The sequence below is a fragment of the Capsicum annuum genome, chromosome 11 (assembly GCF_002878395.1).
Source record: "Capsicum annuum cultivar UCD-10X-F1 chromosome 11, UCD10Xv1.1, whole genome shotgun sequence".
Classification (NCBI taxonomy): domain Eukaryota; kingdom Viridiplantae; phylum Streptophyta; class Magnoliopsida; order Solanales; family Solanaceae; genus Capsicum; species Capsicum annuum.
The window spans coordinates 161,415,617-161,422,266 of NC_061121.1; positions in this window are offsets into that span (position 1 = coordinate 161,415,617).

Below are 6,650 nucleotides of genomic sequence, written 5' to 3' on the forward strand. Positions count from 1 at the left end.
AGACAAAGGGAACAACCGAAGATGAATTGCATTTAGAGCAACACCAGGGTTATCAAAGGACTTGCAAATGTTGATAAAATTCACCAAGTGCATGTTCGTTTCATCTCCTGGAAGTCCTCCAAATAACACCTTAAGATTGAGTAGCTGTATTATGGTACTGATTATGTTGAACTTCACCCCAGGTGCCAGTGGGGGTGGAATAATCACTTCTATAGCACCAGCTTCATCCAAGTCCTCCTCCTCCTCATCAAGATCAAATTGCACAGCAGGTTGGTAATTTTCTCTCCCTCTAGCTACCCGATTTCTGTTGGGAGCCGCCGTTGTATTCTCTGCACGCCTCTTGTTTGTTGGGTTAATTAGATCATCATCTCCCAAATCCTCATCATCAAGATTAGGGTCATGATCTGGTAGCCTATCATTTTTCCGATTAACCTGTGCTCTAGCCAAGTTGGCTAGTCTCTCAGCTTCTTGTTGTTCTTCTATTCTACCAATTAGATGCGGTTCAAGATCGAAGGGTAATAGTGGTTCTCCTAAACTTCTGGTGCATGGCATAAACAACAATAAACCTGTAATGAACCAAAAACAACAAATAAAAGTAAAATTTGGGAAACTTGACCAATGTCAATTAACACTCACAAACTTAATTGATAATCATATTCCCCAACAATGGCACTAAAATTTGATACGCCCAAATTACACTTCTCTTACGAGAGAGATTAAGCGGTCGTTGTCAAATATATAAACCAACGAGGTTGGGGTCAAATCCCACAGGGAATACTATGTTCACTAAGTATTGTGGTTGTTACTAGACTGTTGATCAAAGGTTCCAAATTAAAGAGGGGTTTTGGTTTGTAAATTTTGTCTCATTATTTGTAACAGTAAGTGTTCCAGACAGTGATTCTTATTGAAAATAGTAATTCAATGAGAATAGACAAACTAGAGTTATGGTTACCAAGATGTTCAAGCAGCTAGGGTTGTGAATTATTTTTGAATTTGCAATTAATCACTTCAATTGAAAGAGTTATTGAATCCTATAATTTACCAATTTATTTCTCAACCTAAATGAGTAGATTATCCTTAAATTCTCTCAAACTTAAAGAATACGTTAATTTATTCAATTATTCTCACATGTGGGTTGATCCCACTAAGGCATCAACCCTTAACCCAAAGGTTAAAGCCTTTAGATACCATGTAAACCTCTTCTTTTCCCAACAAACACTTTTCTATTCGAACAAGTGATGTTCTTGGGCTCACCTTTCAAGTTTGCAACCAAGAAAGGTCGTTATTATGAAGAAGGGTTTATACAACTTTAGTTGATCATGGAAATCAAACATTTTCACAACCCCAATCAGCTTTTCACATCAAGGCTCCCATAAACCTAGTTATGGGAGCTTAGCCACACATTTCTATTGAAGAAAAAGAAGAAGTCATTGTATTTCTCATAACTAAATTCAGAAAATACTTACAAAGGTCACAAGATTTCTTCTTGAATTTTCAGAAGAAATTATGAATAAAATGTTTAGATCCATAATTCTAGCTTGATATTCAGAGAAAACTACCTTATAATCAATTTCAAAATTGGAAAATATGATAAAAGATACCTAAATAAAACCTAAACTAGGTATTTATATGTTCCCAGGTGCAGAGGATTTAAAATTCAAACTTCAGAAAAGCCACATCCAAGTTGATGGTTTAACTGACGGCCCGTCAGAAGCCTTACGGTCCATCGGTTGGGCCGTCATTGAATGTCCCAAGATGTCAGGTTCTGTTAAGGGTTGACGGTCATGTTGGCGGACCATCGCTGGACTGACGAACTGTCACATAGACCGTCGCTGGGTCTTTTGGAATCTTAAGTTCTTTTTAAGCCTGTCAGCCAAGTTAGCGGTCCGTCGAAAGGTTTTCGGTCCTCCACTTGGACCGTCGCATGAGTTCTCTACTTGAACCTTTCTATTTAGCTCTGACGGTTACCCCGATGGTTCATCGCATGTCTAACGGTCCGCCAGTTAGACCGTCAGTGGCCTTTTTCTACTATTTTTTCAAGTTTTCTCCTTCAGCTAACTCCTTACCCTGAAACACTAAAATCCAGTATTAAATACAACATCATTTGCTTGAAAACATACAATTATCCCTTGAAAAAGATGTAAAATATTCCGTTAAAAGATGGAACATTACTCAGAAAGGGAGTTTAGCCTTTAATGGAAATATTCATCATCCAATCCCTTGGATTGATGATACAAACCATAAAGAAACTAAATTAAAGAATGATAAAACCTAAAAAGAATTTGTGGTAGCATCCAATGATGTCCAAGTCGATCTAGGGTGTTCCACAATGTCCCAACATGATTAAAACATGTTTTTGGACGTTATATTTATAGTAGACAAGTCAAAAACAGTCTTGAATTAGGTTTCCACATGGTTCTTGTTCAGAAAGGAAATATTATCCCGATTTTGGTGGGCACCGCATCTCGGTATAGCACCAAATACTATAAGTAGGCACAATTTTCCCGATTTTGGTGCTTACCACAAAGTAGTGTAATCGCATTGAGCTACTGTGTTAAGACAAATTCTAATTGATTCAACACCGCGATGTAGTGTTTTACTATTTTGGGCCCCTTCTGAATACAATGGTGTGCAGCCCGCACCCATTGGAAAATCATACAGCCCACACGCACCAAAAACATTTCATGGGTCCATATTGTATTAATTTGTGTATTGTGCTTCCGTTGAGCCATTTCGAGCATTTTTTGAGTTGTTTCCACTTGATTTAAAGCTTCTAAATCCTTCATATATCATGATAGTACATTCACCAATCATCCTATAGCATTAAACACAACAATTTAGAGCTCAAAACAACAAAACATCCTCAACGGTGAACTAGAAACACGAGCTAAGCATAGACTAATTTCACTTTGATCTTTAACTTATTGTTTCGACTCTTGTCTTGATCCAATTGACCCTTGAACATTATAAACAAGTTGTTTCACATATAAATACTACAATAACAACTTTAGGAACCCATTTAAACATATTAGAACCCAACACAATAGACTAGACAAACACCTAGCTCAAGTTAGTAACACTAGTTTTCTCGATTGAACTCTAAATGCTCAAATTGAATCAAAATTTGTGTGAAAGCACCATTAAACATTGTAAACACATACATGGACACTTAAATGCCCATTTATATCATTATTTACACATATAGCATAAGAATCATCCTCAAAACAAGGCTAAAAAGGCTAGAATAGTAACGTTAGAATGCATAAATACACCTAACATCACCATCCCATACTTAAAGCCTTGTTCGTCCTCAAACAACTCTTAACTATAAACACAATGAGCTGGGAAAACTCAACACTTCTACTACAATCAAGACACTCAAGCTAGTACTACAATGCCTACACGGAATGCAAGTTTCTAGACTAAGCATGTTATGTACACAATTGATAGCTCAAGAATCTTACTTCAAAACATCCTAGCCTCAAGAATGGACTCCACAATTGGAAAGCTCATGCATATTTATCAATAAAAGAGATCACACGAATCATCCACATTTATCAAAACATGTGCCCCTCAAAACAAGAGATTTATCCAAAATTACTCACAATAATGCAATACATAACACATTGGGTATAAAAATCAAGTTACACGCACTCTCACAAGGAATTCAAAAGTTACACATATTGAACCATATGCTTTCCCTTAGTGTAGTACTCCACTAATATCAGAATGTAAATCATAGGATCAATTAGGTCTTTTTCGGGTTGTAATGAAGGCTAAGGGACGGGTAGGAACTATTTGGAAATAGTGACTAACCTCTTTAAGCTCTTTAATACACTAAATTATACATTTAAAACAAATCTACAACAACTAAATTACACCTTTTCCATTCACCCATCACCTTTATTTTTCCCCATCTCTTTTAAGCATTTTCACAAACACATGGTGGACGTATAGTTATTACCATATGAATTATTTTTTTTTCATTTTTCTCAATCATGGGAATATTTTTAACACTATTTACATCACTCCCAACCACCACACATCAAATATAAACACCAATAACTATTAACTTGGGGCATCAATTTCACCTTTCTCCTACTTTTTAAATTTCACACTCCTTACTCAATTATCTTACAATTAAAGCACTTAGGAGCTTTTTTTCGGATCAAATTAAGGTCCATCAATGAAGGGGATTAGGCTACATATGGGACAATCAAATAAAATAGGCTAAAGGTTCAATGGGGTTTAACTAGGATTATGCACAAGGGTAGATCAAAAATAGGTATAAAACAAGGCGTTCAAAGAAATGCCTAAATCATCTCCTAAACTCACATTCTTTATTTCACTTTGCACACACACTGGGCAAGTTCTAGATATCGCATACAACACGGAATATACAAATACCTCACACGCACATGTAACATACTTGACTCACGGAGATTCTCAACCAACAATAGCATGAATTCAAAATTTAAGCCACAATAACAAGTCACAAAAATGAGCCAATGAGTCTTAAAAGTAGTAATTCGTACCATTCAACATACTTATATAAATAAACTCACTTGCACCGTACAAACAAAACTAGCACCAACAAGAATATCTTACACAAAAAAAAATTAAATTGAGCCTAAAATTGGGAATTTCCCCACCCCACACTTAAAAATCTACTTTGTCCCCAAAATGAACTTAAAAGTAAGAGATAGAAATACTCCCTGAGGCCTAGCTAGTAGCATATTTTCATATTAAGAAGGTCCTCGATACTCCACACTCAGTCTTTGCCATGATCCTTAGCTCAGGTTTTTGATACTCAGACTTTTCATTAAACTTCGACTCAATCAAAAACTGAAAACTACGTGAAAATAAAAAATCTAAAAACTAAAAGAAAACATACCTTAGCTTGGGTTGCCTCCCACGAAGCACCTAATTTAGTATCGCGACACAACCCAATCATGTTTTTTTCTCCACTTTGAGGATATGAATTCCACCCCCAACTTTGCATCCATCTTTTTGCCCTGCTCATATGGGGTGGTACAAAGATTACAAAATCGAGTAATGTATGGTGCATGGTAAACCACTCGTCCTTGAGGTGAGGTGTGTTTTTATATTGCTTATCCAATGCAAAATCAAGAATATAGAATCATTGTTCCTCGTATTCACACTCTTCCACTATTTTAAATGATTTCGCAGACAAGATATCATCTAAACATAATGCAGCAAAGTGCTTTGAGTGAGGCCTAACAAATCCCACTTTAAAATTTACACTATCCTCAACACCCTCACTCTCATTCATATTCTTAATTTTAGTCTCAAGAGAAAGATGACAACTGAATGGCTGTGATTCATATGGTGATGGTAGTATCTCCTTAACTTGTTTAACAATTTCAGTTTCCGAGTACTTAGAGTTTTTTGAATTGCCAACAACTTGGTCTTCAACAGGTTGGGAAGTCAACTCTGCATCTACCTCCCTAATTATCTTTGGAGGTTCTTCATTGAGCTCTGTACCATTCCTCAAACTGATTGTAATTACTTATCCACTATCACTTGGCAAATCACCTTGAGGTGTGGTATTATGTACCTGTTGCACTTGCCCTATCTTCATCACCAAGTTTCTCATGATAATTTTTTTGACGCTCCAAATTGGCCCCATAACTCTTTATATCTCCTGACAACTATTCTTGATTTGCTAAAATTTATTTCAGCATCTCTTCTAAATTGCTCGTTTTAAATGGGGCCTAGTAATTCTGAACCTGCGACTGTTGAAACTATAGTTGCTGATTGTAGTGTTCACATAGTATTGCCTTTGATCATAGCCCACAAACATTACTAAATCGGGGTTGACAACACATATATCTTTAGAATAACCACTATTGCCGCAAACCATACACTATATAGTATCGTCATCACTCAAAAACTATCTATCTCAAGCAGACATCACAAGAAGTGTGAGAAATAAAAAAGAATAAAGAAACTAAAAACAAAATTTACTAAACTATTTACAACTCAATATAGCTAAAGTAAAAATAAGATGGTTGCCAATTTACAAGTCCCTAACAACGGCGCCAAAAATTTGACAGCGCCCAAGCACACACACACAAGTGTATGTGGTCTATCAAGTAATATAGTGGCCTTCAATAAAGCTGAATATCGATCCGACAGGGACTTGTGTTACACAACTATCCAATTCTAGTTTAACAAATTGAGAAGGGTAACAAATAAATTTGTAGAGTTGTAAACTAAAAATAAACTAAACTAATGCGGAAAAGTAAATGACTTTGGAAAATCAAAGGATAAAGACACAGGGTTAAGGACTACGAACAATCATACTATGTTATTGAATTTCATTCATTAGATTGCTTATCTTGGCAGTTGATTCGTAGGGTTAACGGTCTCCCGACCTCTAACTGTTTACCTAATTTGGACATTACGTCTACATCATTGAGTGGGGATGTAATAATCCAATTAATTTATTAAAGCTATCATCCTACGTTTGAATCAAGTAAGGCTCCTAAGTGCATCCCTGTCCTAGGTGCTAAGTTCAATTCTTTATTTTATAAAAGAACAAAATCTCAAACTTTGTTTATTCCCATGTTCTATCTCCCTATTCTCTCTCACGAGATCAAAAGGTTGACAATAAATATATTCTAAGG